Genomic DNA, 13,967 nt, shown 5'->3' on the forward strand with positions numbered 1-13,967 from the left:
CCTGTGAATCTATGCTTCCAGAATGACCTTTTCTGTAAGAATCCCATCCTACCCACTTTCAAGATTCTGTTCAGGCACCAACTTCTCATTTATGCCTAACTTATACTCAACTTCAACGTGCTAGGCATTCTTCCTTTCTCTTCTAGATCCCCCATCCAACGTTTTCCCACTCTGCCATGTGCCTCATGAGGCTGACCTGTATGAATTACATCTATCTCTGGTTTCCAGCTGGGATAGACTGATGCTATGCTCCAAATGAGAGGGTGGGAAGACAGCCTGATTATTTTCTTCCAGCTGGGTCAATGCTCCCAGTGGCTACAAGAGTCCAGGAGCTTCTCCCCCATCCCCACCCCACTGTTAGCTAAACTTGCAAGGTTCCAGATAGTATTCCTATCCCAGCCCTTTCACGCCTGAGTGATAAAGGCTTGCTGGCAGATGGATGGATGTCCTGCCATCCCTTTAGCTCTCTTCAGGCCTGTCCAGCCTTGGACAGGCCATTGATATGGAGTCATACTGCTAGAGTGTGCCAGATGACTGACACAGTCTCCTCTACTCCTTCCCAGATGGCTCCTAGCTCCCCTCACACCACAGCAGGATTTTTCTCTCAGTAATTGGGCTCTGGTATATTTACAAAGAACATGGTTTAGCCCTAGAGTGCTGGCCTAGCATGCATGAAGCCCTGGGTTCGATTCTTCAGCACCACATAAACAGAATAGGCCAGAAGGGGCACTTTGGCTCAAGAGGTAGAGTGCTAGCCTTGAGCAAATAGAAGTCAAGGGGGCCTGGGAATATGGCCTAGTGGCAAGAGTGCTTGCCTCGTATACATAAAGCCCTGAGTTCAATTCCCCAGCACCACATATATAGAAAACGGCCAGAAGTGGTGCTATGGCTCAAGTGGCAGAGTGCTAGCCTTGAGCAAAAAGAAGCCAGGGACAGTGCTCAGGCCCTGAGTCTAAGGCCCAGGACTGGCAAAAAAAAAAAAAAAAAAAAAAAGAAACCAGGGGCAGGGCTCAGGCCCTGAGTCCAAGCCCAGGAGTAGCAGAAAAAAATAATAATAATAGAGCTTTCAATGTTCTTTTTTCAGTTTACCGTTTAAATCCCACTTCAGAAAGAAATTCAGAAGGAAATCAGTCCTGACCTAGAAAGATTAATTTTAGCCAAACCTCCAAAGTAACTGAGGTTTGCTGTTTCCAAGTCATGGAAAGAATACTGAAAAGATGTTGATAAGTGTTTCTTAAGAATTTTGCACTGGTTTTCTTTTCTTTTCTTTTTGTTTGGCTCATTTATCTATATTTGTGGGGACAAGGGAGCACAGAAATGGAGAGCCAAAGGGTGAGACAATGTAGCAGTGGTGCTCAGTAGACACTATGTTGGAAATGAACTATACAACTTGTGGGTGGAGATGGGAGAGAAAAACAGGAGAGAGCAAGGGAAGGAGGGGGGACATTGTTCAAAAAGAAATATATTCATTACCTGACTTATATAACTGTAACATCACCTTTATAATAATAATTTAAAAAAAAAAACTTTAAGCCAGGCCCTGCTGGCTCACACCAGCAGTCCTTGCTACTCAGGAGGCTGAGATTGGAAGACTGAGATTTAAAGCCAACCCAGGCAGGAAAGTCCATGAGACTCTTATCTCCCACTAACCACTCAAAAACCCGAAGTGGGGCTGTGCCTGAAAGTGGTAGAGCCCTAGTCTTAAGCAAAAGAGCTAGGGACAGTGCCCAGGCCCAGAATTCAAGCTCTATGACCAACCAAAAAAAAAATTTTTTTAAAGAATTTTTCACTGCTACTAGAGGAGGAACCCAAAGTAACTTCTCTGACCATTTAAAATACTGTTTATTAAAACAAACTAAGAAATGGAAGCATGGGTGTGTTTTTTTTCTTGTTGTTGTTATTGGTGGTGGTGGAGTTTGTGGAGTTTTTTTGCTTTGTTTTCCTTTGGGGCAGAGGGGAGCACAGAAAGGGAGGAAGGGTAAACAAATGTGATCATGCTATTCAGTATACATTATAAGGAAAACGACCTCTAACTTGTAGGCAAGGATGAGAGGGAGAAAATGGGGAAAAGCAAAGGAAGAAATGATGTTGTCCAAAAAAAGAAATGTACTCTACTTGACCTATGAAATGGTAACTCCTCTGTACAACCCCTTAATAATAACAATAAAATTGTATTTTTTTAAAACTAATTTTGCACTGCTACAGAAGATTGTGCTGTATACTCTCTGATATACATTTGCAATGTGGCAGGATTTGATCTGTGGGCAAAATAACCCTAGGTAATACTGAAAGAGGCCCATTAAGCACTGACTCATTCCCACAGCACAGGAAAGGAGAACCCTCGCAGATACCCAGTATCTGTGTAACAGACCTTGGACTAGCGTTTCTCAATCTCAGCAGTATTGACATTCTAAGCCAGATCACTGTTCACTATGGAGGACTGTGTGCAGTAGAGGATCTTTAGTTGCATCCCTGTCCTCTACAAATAGATGCTCGTAGCATTTCTCAGGTGTGTCAACCAAAAATGTCTCCAGAGATTTTTCCAAGTCCCTAGAGAACAACATTGCCCTTGGTCAAGAACAACTGCCCTAGATAAACAAGTATCTTCAATTCCAATCAGTAATATTAAGGCACAACACTAACCATGGTTCACCTATGAACACTAGCCAACTCATTTATCTACCATCTTCGAATGGGAAAAGTACCTTTTCTATCTTATAAAAACAAAAGTATCTGTAAACTTCCAAAGTGATACCTCTTCATAGCACTGAGAATATAGGTGAAAAGAATGGCTGCCAAGGCAGAGAAAAGCTGCTACACAAATGCCTGGTTTGAATCCCCTGTGGAAGCATCACAAGACTCAGCTGATGAAGACACTCACATGTGATAGTCTCCCTAAAATAAAGGTGGAATATTACAGACCATGATATGTCACATAGGTGCAAATAGGTAAACCACCCAAATTAAACAAGGACAAAACCCAGGAGTAGGAAAGAGCCCAAGCTCCAAGGACTGGATGGAAGCTGTTACATGTGGACTCCATATCATCCTCAGGCTCCTTTATAGCAGTGTCCTCAAATGTGGTTTTTCATCCCTATCAGAAACAGTGCCTTTAAAAAAATAATAACAATGGTTTCTAATGTCCTTCAAAGATTGTAACACTGTATCTACAGACACAAATTATTAAATTTCAATATAAAGCCCTAGTTTCATATAAAAGAAATAGACATGATTTTATAAGAAAATATGTGTTTTCAGACAAGACTATACTATTGTGCAGAAAAGTATCTTCTCCAAACCTAAACCTTGTATTTCCAAATTGACCTAGGGAAAAACAATTCTACACCTTCTGTTCTATCAAAACCCTCTCCTAGACAGCATAGCCTCTGCAAGTCCAGTTTTAATTTTGTTTGTGCCAATATAGACCTGTGCAGCCTGAGGCAAGCCTTTCTCTCACTGTCGCTTAGTTCTGTCACGTATAAAATAAGAGGATGGGGCGAGGTGACATCTGAGGCCCTTTCTGTAACTAACATTCTAACTAAAACCCATGTGTGAATGGTGGGAAAAAGATCACAGAAAAAAGAGAAAGATAAACATGAAGTCCAATTTTTGAGGAAGAACATTATGGAGAGAGGAGAGGCAGGGTAGGTTGTTTGTCCTTCTTTCCTTCTAGCTCTTTCTGTGCCATTTGGAAGTCATTACTAGAGAACATCTAGTACAAAGAAGCAATGATCCTCTTCATTGCTTCTGCTTTATGTCTCTTCTCTCTCTCCTCTTCATGGCTTTCTCAATGTCTTGCTCCCACCTCTACTCACCACCATCCTTACCTCCCTCTCTCAAGAATTGATGTAGTTAGCATTTGTGAGGTACATGCAGGAGTACTGATGAACATTGGAAAAAAATGTGTACTTGTTAGATTTTTATTCTTTAATATCCCAGGATCTGCTACAGCTTTAATTTTACAAACTAAAAATGATACAAATTTTCTTAGCTTGTGAATTGTCTGTTCAAAATGTTGATAATCATGATGCTAACCTTGAATACTTCTTGTGTACTATGAATGATTTTTAATGCCTCAGGACAATAACTTGGTTAATTCTTATGACAGTACTGCATGGAGTAAAAACAATATAATCATTACTGTTATTCACATCAGGTCATGGAATCAGGATGCTTTATTTTAGTAACTTGCCCAAGTTTTATAGCTAATTGTGGCAAGTTTGGGAGTCAGTCCTGGATGGTTGTTTTCTAATGTCATTGTTCTTAGGACATGGGCTTGCTGCATTCCCTCTAAGGCAGGGATGATATGTTTGGTTTATTTCATATCATTTTCAAGTGGTTTATTGTCTGAGGGAAATAGATTTTGAATTTGTATGAAAGTGAAGTAAAGACCCTCTATTCTGCATGGACAAGATAGTTATCTGTGACTTGCCTGGGTTCATAATGTCCTCTCAGTGTACTTGTTGGCAAATAAAAGACCTTGGTGTTGCAAGTAAAAAAAAAAAAAAATAAATAAATAAAAATAAAAAACCCTCTCTTATTATTAGTCACAATAGTCAGCGACCTCTAACCTCTACCAGGAATGTGGCCCAGAGGCAGTATCACAAAGTAGACTGGGGGTGTATGAGAGAGGGAATCTGAAGTTAGACCACTTCAAGATGACTCCTCCACTTATCTGCAATGACAGTCACTATAAATCTAGTTTTTCATCTATTGAAGGAGGATACCAGCAAATTTCTCAAGAGTCTTTATAAAAGTTAAATGAGAATGTAGAGCAGCTACTGCTGCACTTAATGTGCATATACTTGATAAATGTTGGCTATAGGAGTTATATTATTGTTCTTGAATCCATATTGTTTCCTAACTTTGCTCATCATATTCCTCTAATAGAAAGGATGGGTAACTGAATATCCATTTATCAGAGACAGTCTTCATATGACTTTTAAGATTGTTTTTAGTTTTGAGATTCTATGAGACACTTCCCTGTAGAGGTCATTTTTTTTTCATTCACTTATGACCTTTCATCCCTGTTGGAGAGCCAATCTGCTTTACATGTCATAAAAGAGTAGTTAGATAACCTCGAGCTCCGATTATGGTAGTTTCATGTACAAATGAATACCCAGCCATGGTCACTGTCTCTACATAATTTAGGCCCACATAGCACATTAGCCAAGAAAAGATGACAGCTCTTCCAATGAAAGTACTATGCAACCTGCATGTAGTCTCAGAAAATGACTGTTGAAGGCCACTCATATCTATGTGAATTAATTCCTTAAAGTAATAAACAACACCCCTAAAATCCTAGATTATCATGTGAGAAAGTTTGTAAAGTATGGCAACAGATGGAGAAATATTTTAAGATAAAACTGATTCCAAAGTTAAATATTCTGAATAAATATAATCATGGCACAGATTTAAAGTAATTTCATGGGCCTCCAAACAAATAAGCACAACTTTGTACATGGAGAAATTTCCTACCTGTATATGGGAATGGAAGCTGTAATTTATATAAATACCAATCTATAAGAAAACCAGAAACTGCCAATTGTTACAAGCCATCCTACATTAACCCTATAAGATGCTAACAACTTCTGCTGAGATTACTGAGGGATTGGCAATGGTGGGGATGGGATGACTTGATTCCTTTGCTTATTTATAACTCCCAGAATTTATAACACTGCTTGTAAATTTAAAAAGAATTATTATCTACTGAAAACTCATGAGATTTGGGGCAAGAATCTATTTTAGGTGAACTTCCCCTTAAGCTCTGAAGGATCAACCAAGTATCCCTGTCTCTCATACATGAACTAAGATTATTATTATTTTATTTTTATTTTTTTGCCAGTCCTGGGCCTAGGACTCAGCCTGAGCACTGTCCCTGGCTTTTTTGCTCAAGGCTAGCACTCTGCCACTTGAGCCATAGTGCCACTTCTGGCCATTTTCTGTATATGTGGTGCTGGGGAATCGAACCCAGGGCTTCATGTATGTGAGGCAAGCACTCTTGCCACTAGGCCATATTCCCAGCCCTAAACTAAGATTATTCTTGCTCCCTTCCTTAAACCAAAAGGGCTCACAACTTAGCTTCCTTCTTCTTTATCCTCCTGCAGACCTCACAGGTTTGCCACTATAAGAAGTCAGCATGGGGTACAAGAAAATCTGACCACTAGTTTTTGCTAATTTCTCAGGGACCACAGACAATTCTCTGTAGCGAGACAAACAGAAATTGCTACTACATCACTGACACTGCACAAGGGGATATCAACCTCAGAGAAATGACTTTTTAAATGAAAACTAAACCTAGATATTTTTTCTGTTTTGCTATTTGAAACCTACCAGTTCCCCTAAATATTCACACTAAGAACTTATATGGAATAATATGTGTGCCAAGAACAAAAGGCCATTCTGGTAGATATGCATTTGACCAGCTAGCTGGAAAACAAACAAACGTCATGAAGATGTCAAGAGCAAGCTGGGCACAGTGGCTCAGGCTGCCCAGGAGTAAAGATAAGGAAGATGTCAATTTGAGGATAGCCTGGGCAAAAAGTTCATGAGACCCCCACCTCATCCAATAAAATAAGAAAAGCTAGGCCAATCACAATGGCCTACCCCTGTCATCCTAGCTACTAAGGAGGTGGAGGTAAGGAAGATAGTAGTTCTAGTGCAGCCATGGCAGAAAAGCTTCTTTTTAAAAAAATTTTTGTTGTCAAACTGATGTACAGAGAGGTTATAGTTTCATACGTTAGGCACTGGATACATTTCTTGTACTGTTACCTCCTCCCTCATTCCCTCCTCCCCCCTCCCCCTTAGAAAAACTTCTTAACAGAAAGAAGCTGGGCATAGTAGTACTCAGCTACTATCCCAACTAATAGGTGGGGAGAGAAAAATAGGACAGTCAAAGTTCTAGTACATGACTGAGCAGAGAGACGCTATCTCAAATAACAATAATATAAAAATAAAAAAGGCTAGAGACATGACTCAGTGGTTAGAGGGCCTGCTAGCAATCAAGAGGTCCTGAGTTCAAACCCCAGAACTGTCAAAATAAAGATGGAGAGGAGCAGAGAAACCTGACCTCTACCAAAAAGACTTTAAATTCAGATTATCTGAAGCCTTTATTAAACAGGTCCTATATTTACAGAACCACAAAATATGTCTTGTCTTATTCATCATGGAAGATATACTATTTGCCTTCCAAAGAATCCTAACTGTAGTCTAAAAACTAGTATATTCAGGCTGGGAATGTGGCTCGGTGGTAGAGTGCTTGCCTAGCATGTACCAGGTCCTGGGTTCGATTCTTAGTACCACATAAACAGGAAAAGCCAGAAGTGGTTTGGCTCAAGTGGTAGAGTGTTAGCCTTGAGCTGAAGAGCTCAGGGACTTTTTCCAAGCCCAGAGTTCAAACCCCACAACCGACAAAAAAAACAACCCGGTATATTCAAAACCAATACATAGCAGACCCTGGTAAAAAGAGGCAATACGAGTTTTGAGGCTGTTCTAATAGTATACAGGATTAAAGCCACCTGCAATAATTTTGAAAAGATTCAAGAATCATTATTTGTGTGGGCGGGGAGGGGGCAGAAGGAGTAGAGAGGTCCTGGGGCTTGAACTCTGGACATGAGCACTGTCCCAGTCCCTGAGCCTTTTTGCTCAAGACTAGTTAGTGCTCTACTACTTGAGCCACAGCTCTACTTCCGGCTTCTAGGTGGTTAAAGATAAGAGTCTCCTTCCTAGAGGGGCTGGGAATGTGACCTAGTGGTAGGGTGCTTGCCTAGCATACATAAAGTCCGGGTTCAATTCCTCAGCACCACATAAAAAATGGAAAAAGCCGGGAGTGGTACAGTGGTTTAAGTGGTAGAGTGCTAGCCTTGAGCAAAGGAAGCCAGGGACAGTGGCCCTGAGTCCAAGCCTCAGGGGGTGGCAGGGGAGGAGAGAGAGAGGAGAGAGAGGGAGAGAGGGAAAGAGAGAGAGAGAGAGAGAGAGAGAGAGAGAGAGAGAGAGAGAGAGAGAGAGAGAGAGAGAGAGAGAGAACATCCTAGAACTTTCCTGCCTGGGCTGGCTTCGAACTGTGATCTCAGATCTCGGCCTCTTGAGTAGCTAGGATTACAGACTTGAGACACTGGTGCCAGGCTTTGATTCCAGAATTTTTAAGTTCTACACATAATGTATTCGAACACTTAATCCAGCCATTTATTCATCCTCATCATTATCCCCAATAAAAGGTGGCAGAAACACTCAGCCACCGCCAGCAAACACCAGAGGGTGAAACTGTCACAACCGGAGCCTGTGGACTAAAAAACAAGACAGGAGGAAGGAGGGCCTTGTGAGGAGGCTGGGAGGACTCACCAACATCACAAGGTCTGTGGCCGGCATCTTCCTCCCTCGACGCCCCAGCCCCGAGCCCCTCCTCGCAGTGTCTGTGAAAGGCGAACAGGTCCGTTTACCTCCAGAGCTTTCCCGAGTCGCCCCAGCCCGCCTGGACCCCAAAGCAGCCAGGACGCGGCTCTCTTCCCTCCTGGAAGGCTCGGTTTTCACCACCAGACACCACACTCCACCCCAAGTGAGGAGATCAGAGCCCCGCTGCTCCTCGCTTCTTTCCCACGCCAGGGGACACCCACCCCGACCCGTACTCCCACAAAGTCGGGGGGCAGCCCCGAACCCGGGTCCCGCGGGCCGGGCAGCTCACACCGAGGGCGAAGCCAGAGGATCCCCAGTCCCGGGAGCTCGCGTCCACCCGCGCACCGCGAGCCTCGCGACCCGGCCCATCCCACTCTACCTCGCCGCTAGCGTGGGGCTCCCGAGAAGCTCGGTCCCCGGCGGCTTCCCACCCCCCGGCGCCCCGGTCCACCGGGCCTCGACCACCCAGCCGCCTCCCCCGACCGCCCCGGCCCGGCCCTCCCTCACAGAGCCCGCGGCCGCACCGCCACCTCCTCAGGGCAGCCGCAACCGGCCCGCACCTCCCTCCCGGCAAACTCACAGCCCGCGATGCTCAGCTAAGCACTACGGACCGCTAAGTGCTAGGGACTGCAACTGCCCTGGCCCAGGTTCCCCCGCAGCCAAGTAGATGGAGAGGGCGGGCCCGACGCCGGCTCCACCCCGCCCATCCCGAAAATGGCCTCCAGGCGCCGGCCCCGCCTCCCTCCCTGCTTGCTTGACCCTCAGCTGACAACCCCACTCACTTCAGGACACTAGCAGAGGACACTCCCTTCTAACTCCAATGCCCTCCCTCCCCAACAAGTGCGCCATCTATTGGCAGGGCAGGAGCTTTCTGGTCCACCTGGGTCCAGGTGGTTTGAGAAGGGCCCTGGTCTGTCCTTAATGGTTCCCTTCTCGTCCTCCAGACAAACATGTTGAAAGCTGACTTTCTGGACGCACTGGGTGACTTGAGCACCTCAAAGAGTTGGCCTACAGAAGAACTGAACCCACCAGCTCCTGTACCTGGAGTGTGTAGAAAAGGGCTTGGGGAGTTTTATGGGTCTCTTCCCTAAGTTTAGGGACCTGACTTGTCCCCCAAGGCTCATGAAACCTGAAGAAAAATGCATGTGAAGTTGTTAAATGGAAATACCATCCCCAAACGTACCCCCATCCCGAAAGAAAATAAAGACTATGGGGATTAATTTTCAGTAGCAATTTTGGGGATCAAGTAACATTTAAGTAGAAAGGGTCCATGAGGGTCACAAAGGTCACCATCCATTTCCAGGTGAAAAAGAAAAACCAACTCTCAAATAGGTTTTCCACCACTGGCTCAGGTGGTTAGGATAGTAATTATATGAAAAAGAGGGTAGAATCTTTGCATCAGTGACCTGCTTACAGTATGCTTTTCCACAACTTACAAAAAAAAAAGCCTAGATGAACTCTTGGGATCCAAACAGGAATTAGGTACCAAAGAGTCACCCAATTCCATCCCCTTGTGAAATATTGTTAGGACGCCCATATATCATCACCACCATAATATTTGAATGGTGCTTTGAAGATGCAATTGCTTGTTAGCACACCTGCCCCTCCTCTGCACATTGTGTCAGCACTTCTATTTCCCAGATTTAAGTGACAAAGAAAAAGGCCCCAAAAAAATCAGGCATTGGCCTTTCTTGTCCTTACTCCATCAGAAATTCCAGATCTCTATACCCTCCAGATTCCCCTGAAATCAACACTAACACCCCATGTGCTTGTCCCGCTCAATGTTGTTTCTCCACACACTTGGAATCTATGTCACACAATCAGAAATTGTCCAGGGCCCTCCTACAATGCCTGCTCATCAGGAGATACTTTCAGCATGCCCTAGGCCCTTGCATCTCCCATCCCCTCTCACATTTTATTTCTTCTTCTGATTCTTCTGAAAGGAAACTCCTCCCAGTCTCCTTAGCCCCCACTCCCTATTGTTAGATGTAGAATTTATGAACCCAGACTGGCAGAATGAGATCTGATTCCTTTCTGACACAGGTCAGGTAACTTCTTTTAGAAGCACAAATCATAACAATAATATTGATTGACTTTGCCAAGAGGTATGTTAGGCAGATTTAGATACAAGGTTCTATTTATGTCTTGATTTGTCCAGATCAGGAGACTCTCTTTACTCTGGAACTGGTAAACAAGGGCACCAAGACCAGAGGAGATAATGATCTTCCAAAGGCACACAGTAAGATGGGGGTGGGGTTTAAGAAGGCAAGATTCTTCAGACTTTGTAGGAAGGTCTTCAACTGTGCTGATTGATGAATTTAAAACAAGGACTTCCAAAGGTCTTCAACTATGTTGATTGATGAATTAGAAACAAGGACTTCAAGAGATGCCACTGTTACTGCTAGCTCCAGAAATGGAGACCTTTTCCATCCTCAGCCCTCTCTCCATCCTTGGAGCTCCACTGTACCACATTAATTCTACAAGCTCTTCCTGTCTTTGCTTCCCAGCAACAGTAGTGCTGTCCTTTCTAGGCTGTGTCCTATTATCTGGCTAATTCATTTCCATGACTGAAGGTGGAATAAAGTCCCATTGCAGAAGCCAGGAGCCTAACAAACCCCATCCTGTGTGACAGAGACTATGCTTTCCTACTTCCAATAAAAGTACTGTATCACTTCATATCTGGCTCTAGATCCTTCTTTTCTATCCACAGGTCAACCCAAATTTGGTCAGCAGCCATTAGTTTGCTTTTCAAGTTGGTTTATTCTTGCAATTCTGAGAATGGACTTGCTAGGTAAGCACTGTTCCCTGAGTTATACCCCAAACCAAAAGGTATTAAATGGAAAGTACTTACTGTGTGTAAGCCGTGTTCTGGGCTACCTCTTCCTCTGAGCTAAAACCCCAAATCTACTGTGATCTTTTGAATCTCAACTCTCTGTGTAGCTAGGGTTATAGAGTGAGCTACTGGTACCCCAACTATGGTTTTCTTAATATATAACTTTTGTATTTGCCTTTGAGCAACAATGTTATGTTATTATTTATACTGTATAATGCTCACATACTAAACATTGAAGAGACCATTGAGGACTCTCTTAGGAAGTATTATAGACACTTTGTAAGTGTGAAATGGCCTTTTCTTTTCTGTAGTTCTCCCAGAGTCTAATCCTACCATATTCTTACATATCTAGTCTACAAATATTAGTAAACATTTGTTGGGAACAAAGTAACCTTTATTCTTTTTTAAAACATCACTATTTCTTTTTCTTTTGCCAGTCCTGGGGCTTGGACTCAGGGCCTGAGCACTGTCTCTGGCTTCTTTTTGTTCAAGGCTAGCAGTCTACCTCTTGAGCCACACCACCACTTCTGGTTTTCTCTATTTATGTTGTGCTGAGGAACCAAAACCAGGGCTTCGTGGATGCTAGGCAAGCACTGTACTACTAAACCAAACTTTCAGGCCAAACATCACTATCTACACTTAATTTATTTTTAATTACCTTTAAATAGTTGTGCAGAGGGATGCCAATTCAACCTGTCAATCTATGAGTAAAACGGATCTCCATCAACCATGGTTCTTACTGATCTTATTAGGCCTTGCTGAGTGAATTTAGAGCTGCAAAACACCATTCATAGTCATTATCCCTGGGATACTTTAGGATCTTGGTGACATTTGTGGTAAATTTACATTTCACATCCTGTGTTAGAGAGGTATAGTCTCTTGAAACTTTCTGAAACAGGTAAATTTACTATTTTGAACTACATTTTGGTAGATATGTCTAAAATGGGCACATTATTTCCAGTCTTTTCCTTTTTCTGTGCTAGGGTCTAAACAAAGGGTCTCATGCTAGGTGAGTGTTGTTTCCTGAGTTATACCCTAAACCAAATGCTTTAAACGGAAAGTACATACTGGGTGTAAGGCCTGTTCAGGGCACTGAGTTAGCATAACACCACCTGCAGGATCATTATCATGTAGGGCAATCAAACAAGAAAACTACTGACTTGTTAGGATGTGTTGGGGTCTTTAGCTTCCCAAGCGATCCTGACCTGCCAGAGAGATGGGAAAACACACCCCAACGGGATGAGCCAAGAAGAGAAAAGGGCAGACAGACTGCCCACACCCAGGCTCCTTTCTTCAAAGGACAAACAGACAGTCCAGGAGACAAGTCAGTGCTAAGACTCACTTTAATGGGGGAAGGGAGCCGCTCTTAAATGGGTCAGAGGGTGGTGGAAGGGGAGGGGTACCTGCACCTACATAAGGGTTGTGAAGGGACGCCTGAGCTGTCCATCCAGGGCCGAGGGCCGAGGGACCAATCCTAGGAGGTGGCCTAATTCTATGTCACAGCCCACAGGACCGCCTCTGGGTTCATCACCAGGCGCCATGTTGGCCACACATGGTCCCAAAGCTGGGAGGCGGGGCCAGCTAAAACCACCTTTCCAGGTTAACAGCCACATGGCCCCAGGGCTGGGAAAACCCGCCAGGGCCAACTAATTGCTTCTTAATGCAAGGCATCCAGGTGGGCATGCCCCACAAGGATGCACAAAGGCAATGACAGATGGCAAGATAACAAAGGAACCAAGAGCCAGGTGCTGGTGGCTCACTCCTGTAATCCTAGCTACTCAGGATGCTGAGACGTGAGGGTCTCAGTCCAAAGCCACTGAGGCTGAAAAGTCCACGAGACTATCTCCAATTAATCACCAGAATACCAGAAGTGGCTCTGTGGCTCAAAGTGGTAGAGTGCTAGCCTTGGGCCAAAAGGCTTCAGGGACAGCACCCAGGCCCCGAGTTCAAGCCTCATGCCTTCCCTCAATAAAATAAAATGAACCAAGGACGCTCAAACAAGAAATGTTGACAAGAGTACATCTGACACCCATGGGTTCCTGAGACACAAATACTCAGGAGGTTTGAGAACAGAGGGAAATGGGTATAGGGCATTTGGACCTAAGGGTCGAAAGAAAGGGACTTGAGGTCATGTTTCTTCTTCCTATTCAGTTCACTTACTTTATGTTTCAGAATGCCCGGGTGCTTCAAAGAACAAATATCATTCTGGGTGCTGTGAGTGATGGTATTTCTTGATGAGACCCACAATTGAATCAGTCCCTAGTAAGGCACACTGCACTCTCTCACGTGGGGGACCTCTTTGAGACGATTGAAGCCCTTTATAGAGCAAAAATGACCAAGCTTCCTTCAGAGGGCAGAGATCTCCAGTCTACCTTGAGCTGCATGATTGTTCTTTGCTTCCAGGCTCAAACGGGAACACCCAGACTTGCTGATGACAAGTCAGCTCTCAAGGGGCTCCAACCTGTAGTTATAGGAGCTCCTTCCTGCAGAAGTCTCCTTCCTTCTGTGTAAATTGGGTGCTTTCCTGGAGAACCCTAACTGATGTACTGGCTCTGGTGTCAGAGGGGGCAATTTCTACTGCACATGGCTTCCTGTTCTCAGATTCTCAGTGAAGGTCTCTACAGAAAGAGGACACTGTAGTCCATGACACAGGCCATCTGCCAGCCAGACAGCTAGGCACTGTTCTCAAGCACAGGCCCCTAGCCAAGAGCAGAATATATCCAGGATATATGGAGAAGAGTAT

This window comes from Perognathus longimembris, chromosome 2 (genome assembly GCF_023159225.1).
Source record: "Perognathus longimembris pacificus isolate PPM17 chromosome 2, ASM2315922v1, whole genome shotgun sequence".
Lineage (NCBI taxonomy): Eukaryota > Metazoa > Chordata > Mammalia > Rodentia > Heteromyidae > Perognathus > Perognathus longimembris.